Below are 12,230 nucleotides of genomic sequence, written 5' to 3'. Positions count from 1 at the left end.
GTATGAGCATCAATAATAGGGATGCTTAAACTAAATCTGAACAATTGTTTTTTTTGTTGTTACAACTTGTTTTAAGATTAAATTGGTCAAAAAAAGCAGGTAGAGTAAAGCTGACACCCTTCCATGAGGTCGGTCTTATTATGCACCTCTATTATAGAGTTCAAGAGTTTTTCTGGGATCTGAATATTCTTTAGAGCATTAAGTATATTGACTTTTTGATTCACAGTCTCTGGATGACTGATGTATCTCAAATGAATGACAAGGTCCTGAGAAAAGGGAGGATGTTAAAATGTTCTAAAATGAACCTAAACATTTTTCAACTTTATGCTCTCTTGATACATAATGAATGAGCTACATCCTCCAGTGTGGCAGTGAAAGAGTCAATAAGCTGGTGAGGAACTAAAAACCAATGGTGTCTACCTACAGTACAGTCATGTGACTTGGCAACTGTCCTGCTATGTAACATCCAAGGTGGCAAAGAGCTGGTCTTTAGGCTGGAGCCCAGCATCCCCAGTCTGTGCTTTAATCGTTTTACCTTTAGAAAAAACTCTCTTAATTTGTTTTTGATCATTGATAAAACATTGGTATTATATATTTTTTCAAAACCTCACCACAGTTGGTGTAGCCAATAACAGAGATGATGGTAAAACTTTCTGTTTGGAGGTGTTGTTCTGATCTTCTCTTTGCAATTGTCAAAGCAGAGGACAACATTGTCAATTTGTGTCTATAACATGCAATTAATTAAATAAAAGTGTGCATTATACACCTGTTAAGAGTCTGGACGTTTCCCTTGCCGAAGAATATTTTCCTCTTCTCTGGCATCTTGGTGGAGAGGATGATCTGCCAACAACACTCAACTCCAGTTCTGCGAGGTATTCACCAGACTCGGAGAAATACCTTTTTCACTCTATTGTAATACCTAACAGTATGTCAGTTTCGCTATGCTGTTTTAACAATAGATATACCTCTATAATATGTTGTGCATCATTGCCTCATTCGGCTGGTTCGGATACGTCAACCGCGGCGCCCACTTTTAATTTGAACGCATTTTAGTGGGCGGAAGAAATACTCTCGATTTTTTGGCGTTTCATTTCATATGTCTGTTATCGCTGTATCTACACACAATGTCGATGTCTGGTATCTTTAAAGCAGTGTCAAGTGGGTATCATTTTCTAATTTATCTGAATCCGTTGAAATGTGGTTAGTCTTTACTACTTCATATGTTTCTAGTCAGTGATTTCTAGCACGTGACACTTTTTATTTAACTTTGCAAATCTGACAGGGTGAACTGCTCAATGCAATGGCACTAAACAGACTATAATTTAATGTCTATGACCGCAAATGTGTTGTTGGCTGTCTTCGACTTAATCACGTGAAATTGGAATGAAACTAGAAACAAAAACTTGTGTTAAACATTGTTGATTATGTTTTGATACATTTTGATTTCGTTTCGAAAGCTCCTAAGAGACGTTAAGATAGTTTTGCTTTCGATTTTCCAGACACATTCAACGATACACGGTGATAAGTCTTAAACTGCTTAGCAAATACTTCCCAAAATAGTATGACAGTAAAACGCGGAAAGCTAATAATATTCCACAAGCTTGTTTTCATTATTTTCATTAGCTATGAGCATTGGCCAGCAAAATCCATCGCAATGTGAGTTACCCCGGGAACAGTTCCTCTTGTAGCTGTTAAGTGACAGTGAAGAAAATGCGATTTTCTTTTCTTTCATTTTTTCTTCTTTTGTAATAGCTTGTTGCGTGAACTGCATGTCCAATATAAACCTTCTTTTTGTAATAGCATTGTTTGTTGTTGTTGAAGGACATAGATATAAGAAACCAGCATCATTCAATAGAGGAGACAGTGGGTAATTTTCACAACCTTTAATTTCCCCTACTGGTTGAATAGGGAATTGCATGTCCAAAATGAAACTTTTTGTAATGGCTTTTTTTTGGAAGGAGATAGAGGCACTAAACCTGTGTCATTCAATAAAGAACAGTGCCCAACTTTCACGTCCTTTCATTTTACCCCAAGTGGTTGAATAGGGAACTGCATGTCCAAAATTAACCTTTTTGTAATGGCTTTTTTTTGTTGAAGATAGAGGCATGAAACCTGTGTCATTCAATATAGGAGAACAGTGGGCAACTTTCACAACCTTTCATTTTACCCCTAGTGGTTGAATAGGGAACTGCACGTCCAAAATTAACCTTTTCTGTGTAGTTTATGACATGCAGTTCCCTATTCAACCCACTAGAGGCTGTGAAAGCTGTCCACTGAATGACACAAATTTCTCTATGTCCTTCAACAACAAAAAAATATTACAAAAAGAAAGTTTATTTTGGACAAGCAGTTCCCTATTCATAAACTAGTTGTTAAGTTGTCCACTGTCCTCCTCTATTGAATGAAGCTGGTTTCGTGCCTCTATCTCCAACAAAAAAGCATTAAAAATGTTTTGGACATGCAGTTCCTTATTCAACCAGTAGGGGAAAATGAAAGGTTGTGAAAGTTACCCACTGCCCTCCTCTATTGAATGACACAGGTTTCGTGTCTCTATGTACTTCAACAAAAAGCTATTACAAAAAGAGTTTTTACTGGGAATGCAGTTGTCACACCAAGCTATTACAAAGAAAAAGAAAATTGCACATGCTCCACTGTCCTATACTTATTGCTACGACAAGAAGAACTGTTCCCAGGTAACTCACATTGTGATGGTTTTGCTCGCCAATGCTCATATTATCAAGTGAAAATAATTCAAACAAGCTTGTGGAAAATTATTAGCTTTCCACAATATACAGTAATACTATTTTGGAAAGTATTTGAGAGTTACCATTTAAAAGTTATCACTGTTTCTTGCTGAATGTGTCTGGAATACCAAAACTAAACTCGCTAGCACCTCTGACCTTGTATACAAAAGTACAATGAGTCCCAAAGCAAATTCTAGTTGGAAGAGTTGTTATTCATTGATCCTGCTGCATGTAATAACCATCATATTTTTCTACACTTTAGAGTTCCGTCTGGCTTTGGTGCAATTGCAAGTGTCAAAGATAAAGTCTGAAAACCTGGGAAGAGCACAAAAACTTGTGAAAGAGGCTACAGGCCAGGGTGCAAAAGTTGTGGTCTTACCTGTGAGTTCAACATTTTCTAGTCTTGGTTAAAAAGTACACTTTTGTTTATATTGCATGATGTATGTGTTTGGATAGTACTTTAATGGACATATTGTAATTATTGATAATAATTAATGACAATCTCTTCCATGTTCACCCAATGCAGAATATTCAAATCCTATTAGGGCTGGGCGATATGGCCAAAATTGTCATCACGATAATCTTTTTCATATTGTTCGATATCGATATTTATCACGATATACATTTACACATTGCACTTTCTTTTTTTTATTTGAAAGTTGACGGAAGAAAAGAAGAAATAATAAATTCTAAACAGTCAAAATAGTCTCTACATAACTGCACAGGGGGTCCAGAGACGGCCAAAGCACTGGGGTCTGCAGGATCTTTTACCAATTTTACCGTCTTTTACCGTTTATCAATAGAAAATGAATGTTAAAAGATCATCTGTTTGTTCTGAAGCATTGTGACAGCAGTCCAGTATTTGTTGGAATATTTTTACATTAAAATTAAATATTTTTTATATTTCTTTAGCTTCAGATACCCAAGAATGGGGCATAGAAGCCCTTGTGACTGTGGAATGATGCTGAATGTGGGTTCAGGGTGTCCCGAGAGAAAATTTAGAAAAAGTAAAAAAAATTTTTTAAAAACATTTGTAAATTTTCATTAAAGTGAGAGACTAGTCTACCAACTAGTAATTTTAGTCTTTCCTTATCCATTCCAGACATCTAATTCATTTTCACAAAATTAGAACAGAAATCGATTTGTTTATTATTAAAGGCTCAGTAACATGCTGATTAATAAAGATACATTAAGAAGGGAAAAACATTATGGTCTAAAAGGTGCTTTGAAACCACGTTAACTCATGCGGCGCTTCATGTCTACACATATGTAGGGAAAAGAGGCAATGCGTCATGGAGCGGGACAGGGCAGAAATGATGCATGTTTGTTGCTAGAGAACAATATTCAAGATTACAGCGCAGAAAGATCAGAGCTGTTGTCCACATCACTGTTGTTCTGTCACGCTCTTCACTAGAGACGATGAGAGGGCGCAACCGTTGTCATGAAGTCTTGCGGTGCGGATGGAATCAATCCAGTGTCCGACGTAACCTAATCGTTAGCAAGGCAGCTAGCATTAGCAAGTTCATCCAGTCTGACCCTACGTTACCACTAGCACGTTGTGAGCGAAGCTGAAAATGTTTTCAATTAATGCCTATGAATTAATTGAAAACGTCATGAAAGCGTCATGCTCGCAAGGTGGATCGTAGGATTGGCAGCGGTGCGGAGCAAGCTCTCTCCTAGCGCTGTGAGCGCCTTTGAGTGGATTTCGTCCGCCCCAGTGAAAACGCGAGCCCGAGAAAGTCTGAACTGCTTGTGTTTTAAAGACACGCAGTAAATATCGAAAATTCCTCAAAGGCTTATCGTGGATTTTCTTTATCGTGATATATATCGATATCGCTTTATCGCCCAGCCCTAAATGCTATACATTCAGAAATGCATTAAAGTAATATTCGGGTTTAATACAAGTTTAGCTCAGTTGACTGCATTTGTTGCATAATGTTGATTACCACAAAAATAATTTAGAATCTTCCCTTTACTTAAAAAGCAAAAAGCCCAAATCTGGGCTTTCAGTGAAGCACTTACAATGGAAGTGAATGGGACCAATTTTGGAGAGTTAAAATTTTATGTAAGCACTTTTTCAGTTGAACCCTTTGTGCTATTTGAGCTGTAAATGTGTTTATATCATAATTCTTACAGTAATTTTAGGGGTTTCTGCATTATGTTGTTACGGCAACAGCATACTGTTGGATATTATTTTACACAGAAAAGTTAGTAAGTAAGTTTATCACACTAAAATTGTATTAACATGCATTTTTCCCATCTACTGGCTATATACTTTTGAAACAGTGTGCCTTTTAATGTTTACGGACTGGTCCTAGTCACTTCCATTGTAAGTGCCTTACTGTAATCCAGATGGTTGTTTGATTTTAAAGAAAAAGGTGGGACAGGTTAAAATACATTTTTGTGGATATCAACATTATGCCACAAAGGCTGTAAATTAGGCTTAACATGTATTGAACCTAGAATGGACCACGTTTGTTTGTAGGAGTGTTTTAACTCCCCTATGGAAGCAGATTCTTTGCAGAGTATGCCGAAAAGATCCCAGGAGAATCCACACAGATGTTGTCAGAGGCAGCCAAGGAGTGTGGGATCTATTTAGTGGGTGGTGAGCTCTTCAGCCATAAAGCATCACATTTGCTGTGATTAAAGCACCAGCACACGAGCCACTAATTTCTACGTGCCTAACATGATTGTTTGTGCATATCTCAGGTTCTATTCCAGAGGAGGATGGAGGAAAGTTCTATAATACCTGCTCAGTTTTTGGACCTGATGGAAAGCTGCTTGTTAAACACAGGAAGGTTTGTGTTATTACAGAAGATCACAAAAAATCACAAAATAAATGGTTGATGGTCAGTTATTTATACATATACTCTATATATGGCACAGTGGCATGTTTCCTCCACAGTTCAAAGATCTATAAAGACATGCAATTCAGGTAAATTGCCCGTAAGTGTAAGTGTGAATGTGTAGGTCTCAGTGTGTGTGTGTGTGTAGGTCCCTGTGAAGGACTGGCTGGATCCTGTCTTCGGCCCAGAGACAGCTGGGATAGGCTCCAGCACTACTCTGTGACCCTGCTTAGGAAAAAGCAGCTTAGAAAATGAATACTGTATATATTATATATGCAATTATTATTTGTATTTTTCTTGTACTACCCCAATTCCAAAAACATGTATTAAAACAAAATGGAGTGATTTGTAAATTGTATTCACACTGTGCTACAGTATATTGAAAGGCAGGCCAGTCTATTACCAACACTCTTCACTAACTATGCACTATGCACTTGTTATTCGGGCAGTATATGGTTTGGCATTGTCCTTCTGGAAAACCACTTCTGAATGCGAAGTGATCTCAGAACTGTCTTAAAACATTTTTGGGGGAAAATACAGCCATCATGTTCAAATAATCAAATTTGTATCTGTAATTAGCTACAATAGCAAGTTCTGTGGTTGTCGATGAACTAATACATTTTCACATTCATTAGAATTAAAATTTCGTGTCCTGGTGTTTATTATTAATATAACAGATTCATTTATTCATGGATTTTGATTCCAGTGGCGGCTGCATAGGATTGTTTCCAATTTCCAGTAACTCCAGAGCATTGTAAAGTCCAAAAGTCAGCATGTTTTGAAAAAGGATAGATGTAATAATTTCCAAAATTCACAACATGTTTTTATCTAACGAAATATTCGCCTCAATCCATGTTTGTTGGCGTTTAGACTTTCAAAACCCTTTTCACTGTGGTGGAAAAAAACTTGCTGTACACAAAGCTGAGGCACGCACCTTCCGGGGCAGTCTAGCAGCTAATATATAATATATATAGGCCTATGTATGTGTATAGTCTAGCACTATTATATATTACAAAAAAGATCGTATTATGTAGGACTATCTGTGTTCAGCTTATGCTCCATTTAATCCATATTATTCTATTTTATTCAATACATTTTTAGGGTGATGACGCCATAAAATATGACGACAGACATTAGAAGCTTCATTCTAAAACCTCAATAGAAGTTTCGAATGTAAATATGACATGACATTTTGGTACAGTCTAGTATGAACGGTCAGAATGACCACTATGGCCATTGTAGTAGTTATAGAATTCGGTAGTTCTAGTGTTAAATGCAAGTACAAATCTATTGCTTGATTAGTATCCTTTGGAAGATCAAAGCGTGTCTCAGCCATGACAGTATTACAAATGTCATAGACAGTAATGTCTTTGTATTGAAGGCCAAGTTTAAAATATATCTCTATAAATTCATGCGCATCCATGCTCTCAGTATCTTTGAGTAAATGAATGATGGCAATGACGCTAATCGGAAAAGAGCTATACACACACCGAAACTGTAATGCGTGCGACGCAAAAGTATCTCGTATGCACGCGATAGTTTCTCGTGTGCACGTGAAAGTATCTCGTCGCGACGCCATAGTTTCTCGTGCGCACGCCATAGTATCTCGTCATGCAGCGTATAGTTTCTCACGCGAAAGTATCTTGTGCGCACGCGAAAGTCTCTTAAATTTGTTTTTTGCACAGGTCACTTCGGGGCTCCGTACCCTCATGATATCCTGGGTGTGACTTTCTTTCTTCACCAGAACACAAAAATATCTTAGCTCAGTAGGTCCTTAAATGCAAGTAAATGGAGATTTCGCTTTTGTAGCTCCAAAAATCACAGAGAGTCAGCATAAACTTCATCCATACGACACCAGCTGTTAAATTAAAGTCATCTAAAGTGACACGATCGCTTTTGGTGTGAAAAAGATAAATATTTAAGTACTTTTTAAAACTCTAAATCATGCTTCCAGTCTGCAGTGGTACGCATATGTGATGTAATCGCATTGGCATTTACAACGCGAGAACTGATGCATGTGCATCACAGCCGGAAGAGCAATGCTATTTACAAGTGAGGAGGAGGAACATTGTACTGTTGCTTGGTTGGTTTTGGTTTAGATCTGTATTTATCTGTTTCTTTACTCACAATGGTGTGTTTGTTTTCTTATCCTGGGTGTTTCAACCAAGTGGAGAACGTGAGAAGCTTACTGGAAGCATTTGATTATAGTTAAAATATACTTACCTATTTATCTTTTCTTTTTTTGCACTAAAAGTTATCATATCAGCTTTAGAAGACATTAGTTTAACAGCTGGTGTCGTATGGATTACGTTTATGCTGACTGTCTCTGATTTTTGGAGCTTCAAAAGAGAAATCTCCATCCACTTACATTTTAAGGACCTACTGGGCTGAGATATTTTCTCTTTTTCTTCAAACGTGTTATGGTGAAGAAAGAAAGTCATACACCTTGATATCATGAGGGCAAGTAAATGATGAGAGAATTTTCATTTTTGTCATTAGAGTAAATTGCGGCATTTAAAAAATAAAAATGTAATTCATAAGGTAAAAGATCAAATAATGTGTTGTTGTAGTGCTTTCAATATAGGACAGGCTGAATAGAATTTACTGAATCACTTTCTTTTGTTTTATTAGCATTTTCCATACTATCCCAAATTTGTTGGAATTGTGGTTGTATTAAAGGTTTTTGCATTCTTTCATTAGCATAATAATCACACAGTCAGAACAGTTAGGAAGAGCATACTGCCAGAAAACAAATGCAAACTCATTTTAATTGTCCTGCAGATTCATCTTTTGACATTGATGTTCCTGGGAAAATACGCTTTCAGGAATCAGAAATACTTAGTCCGGGAAACAGTTTGTCCATGTTTGAAACCCGTAAGTAGTCATTATAGAAGTCTTTACCGTGTTGCTTAACTTTATATTTGTGCTTAAGAATTAAGTTGTCATACCAGGTATGTCTGTGTTTTGTGCAGCATTTTGTAAAGTAGGTGTGGGAATTTGTTATGACATTCGGTTTGCAGAGCTTGCACAGATCTATGCTAAGAAAGGTGAGAGGACTTTGCATTGCATAAATAATTCTAGAGTTTTTCTAAAATGTAATTTAGGAATGCTTGGTATTCTTCCTAATATTTCTTCTTCCTTTCTGTATAGGTTGCCAACTTTTGGTATATCCTGGAGCCTTCAATATGACTACAGGGCCAGCACACTGGGAGCTGTTGCAGAGGGGAGGTCAGTATCCTCTATTGTTACTGAGCTTTGCTGTACTACATGCCCTTGTAAGATTTTTTGTCCCTTGACAGGGCAGTAGATAATCAGGTCTACGTGGCCACTGCTTCGCCAACAAGAGATGAAACTGCCAGCTATGTGGCATGGGGTCACAGCTCTGTGGTTAACCCTTGGTAAGTGTTTCTGTTGTATTAGTGACAGGTTAGCATGCAATTGCATGGATTACCATGGTAATTGTATCCTCTTTTCATGCAGGGGTGAGGTAATTACCAAAGCCGGGTCAGAGGAGGCTGTTGTGCATGCAGATATAGGTGAGTTTTGAAACCGTTACAGAATGAGTTACAGAGTTTGAACTGTATAAATGTAAATTGAGTGAGCTGTTACAGCAATGATCAGAATGTATATGGTCTTTATTGAGCAAAAGTCAATTTCTTTTAAAGTACACCCACACTTATTTTATGTACACATACACAAATCATGCACAGAAGGTACCTACATCATCTATGTCTATGTCTAATATGTCTATTCAACATATTGAAATAATTCTGAAATCTTGTGTAACTTCACTCATTTTGATCCTCGCCTGCTTGTAGACCTTCAGTATTTGGCTGATGTGCGTCAGCAGATCCCAATCACTTTGCAGCGGCGAATGATCTATATTGTGTCAACACCGCTCAGGATGGTTGAACACACACATACAGAAGTAGGACTGAGTCTACGGTGGGCGTAAAGTCTTGATTTAATACAGAACTCAGTCAGTACTTTGTAAGGTGTCTTGATGAGTGTAATGTGTGCTACCACACAACAAAGATGTCTTAATTATTGAGGACAAGAAGTGCCTTATGATTTGCACTAATTATCCAACAACGAAAATCATATTTGCATTAGATCAACAAAGACTCATTTCTTCTCCACTAAGCTGTGAATTACTGTTACATTACTGGGTCAAATTACTGTTTTGTTTTTAATTAAAATTGAATGCTTAAATATTTCCACCTGCCTAATTTGTTAAATAAATAATGTATATTCTGTTACAACAAAGCACTGAAGAAACTTTAAGCATGCATCACTGAATTACATAATTGTAGCAAATTGAGTGATTTTTTTCTTTTTTATCTTTTTTAATCATATTTTTAATAATTAGCAATATTCCTATAAGGAAAATATATATATACAAAGCAAGACCGTTATTGGTCCCTCCACTGATACTTTGCAGTTCTTTGCAAGAACCAATTCAACCAATTATATTTAATAAAAAAATGTAATTCTGAAGCCTATATTCAATTTTAGCCCTTTTTAAAGATTTTTGTCATACTGCTTACATCAGTAAATATTATGCATCAAACTTAGTACTAAATCCTTAAAGCTAACCATTTTCTAAGCTCAAAGTCTTTGTGTACTCTTTTTTTTTTTTGTGCACAACCTAAAATTGTAGTTTATAGACAAACTGTGGTGACCAGTTTTCTCGCTACAGCTAGCAGCCCACTAAACCAAATTTTCTCTTTTTTTTTTTGTCATAAGACCTTCCCAAAAACTTAGTTAATATGTGCTGTATTTGTAAGGGTCATACAACACACACACACACACACACACACACACACACACACACACACACACACACACACACACACACACACACACACACACACACACACACACACACACACACACACACACACACACACACACACACACACACACACACACACACACACACACACACACACACACACACACACACACACACACACACACACACACACACACACACACACACACACACACACACACACACACACACACACACACACACACACACACACACACACACACACACACACACACACACAGGTGACAAGTGAAAACTAAGGAATAATAAAAGTGACAAAATTACAAACAAAGGGCAACAGTGAGACAAGACAGGGTAACCGTTACATAGCCCCCCCTCAAGGATCGGATACCAGACGATCAACAAAAACCGGGAAGAACAAATGACCAATGACTGGGGGCACAAAGGGCAGACAGACAGTCCAGGGGGCAACGAGGGGCAGACAGGCAGTCCAGGGAGCAACGAGGGGCAGACAGGCAGTCCACGGGGGGCACGAGGGACATGGTGACAGACCAAGGAGGGCGAGAGGGCAGATAAGCAGTCTCTGGGGGTGTGCTGGGAACCAGGTCGGGTGGCCTGGGGAGCTTCCACCAGGTAGGGGCGGGTTGAGGTGGACTGAGAGATGGCCGCAGAGCAGGGGCCGGTTCAGGGCACCTGGGAGGCGGCCACTGGACAGGGACTGGGTCAGGGGGCCTGGGAAGAAGCCACAGTACTGGGACCGGGTCAGGGGCCCTGGGAGAAGGCCACACTAAGGGACAGGTTTGAGTGGCCCGGGAGCTGGCCACAAGGCAAGGGCCGGTTCAGGGAACCTGGGAGGTGGCCACGGGACAGGGACAGGTCTAGGAGGCCTGGGAGGCAGCCTCAGGACAGGGACAGGTCCCGGAGGCGGAGCTGAGAGGGGCTCTGGAGACGGAGCTGAGGGGGGCTCTGGAGACTCAGGAGGCGGAGCTGGGGGGGCTCTGGAGGCTCAGGAGGCGGAGCTGAGGAAGGCCTAGGAGGTGGAGCCGAGGATGGCTCAGGAGGTGGAGCCGAGGGCGGTGGCGCCGTAGGCAGTTCTAGAGGCGGAGGCCTGGAAGGCTCCGGGGACGGAGCCGAGGAAGGCTCAGGAGGCGGAGCCGAGGAAGGCTCAGGAGGCGGCTCGGGGAGAAGAGCCGCAGGAGGCTCGGGGAGAAGAGCCGCAGGAGGCTCTGGAGGCGGAGCCGTGGATGGTTCGAGAGACTTGAGGGGTGGAGCTCACCGGAAGGCAGAGCTCTGGAAAGCCCGGAAGGCGGAGCTCTGGAAAGCTCGGGAAACTCGGAAGGCGGAGCTCTGGAAAGCTCGGGAAACTCGGAAGGCGGAGCTCTGGAAAGCTCGGGAAACTCGGAAGGCGGAGCTCTGGAAAGCTCGGGAAACTCGGAAGGCGGAGCTCTGGAAAGCTCGGAAACTCGGAAGGCGGAGCTCTGGAAAGCTCGGGAAACTCGGAGCTCTGGAAAGCTCGGAAACTCGGAAGGCGGAGCTCTGGAAAGCTCGGAAACTTCGGAAGGCGGAGCTCTGGAAAGCTCGGAAACTCGGAAGGCGGAGCTCTGGAAAGCTCGGAAACTCGGAAGGCGGAGCTCTGGAAAGCTCGGAAACTCGGAAGGCGGAGCTCTGGAAAGCTCGGGAAACTCGGAAGGCGGAGCTCTGGAAAGCTCGGGAAACTCGGAAGGCGGAGCTCTGGAAAGCTCGGGAAACTCGGAAGGCGGAGCTCTGGAAAGCTGGGGAGGAGGAGCCCTGGAAGACTCGAGACTTGAGAGGCGCTGGCTCAAGGACCGGCTCGACCACTGGCGC

At 40.4% G+C, this 12,230-nt stretch overlaps 1 long non-coding RNA gene and 1 pseudogene across 1 annotated transcript; both read left to right on the top strand.

Annotated features, from left to right (window-relative positions):
* Positions 1-8,393: 8,393 nt before the first annotated feature.
* LOC127654222 (uncharacterized) lies at positions 8,394-8,819 on the top strand. The gene is made up of 3 exons (XR_007971907.1): positions 8,394-8,464; positions 8,563-8,637; positions 8,741-8,819. It is a non-coding gene; the product is annotated as an uncharacterized LOC127654222 (long non-coding RNA).
* Positions 8,820-8,893: 74 nt separating this feature from the next.
* Positions 8,894-9,502, top strand: LOC127654220 (omega-amidase NIT2-like; annotated as a pseudogene).
* Positions 9,503-12,230: the final 2,728 nt, after the last annotated feature.

This window comes from Xyrauchen texanus, chromosome 13 (genome assembly GCF_025860055.1).
Source record: "Xyrauchen texanus isolate HMW12.3.18 chromosome 13, RBS_HiC_50CHRs, whole genome shotgun sequence".
Taxonomy (NCBI): domain Eukaryota; kingdom Metazoa; phylum Chordata; class Actinopteri; order Cypriniformes; family Catostomidae; genus Xyrauchen; species Xyrauchen texanus.
Note: the sequence above shows the minus strand (reverse complement) of the source record. Positions and strands in the feature narration are given on the sequence as shown.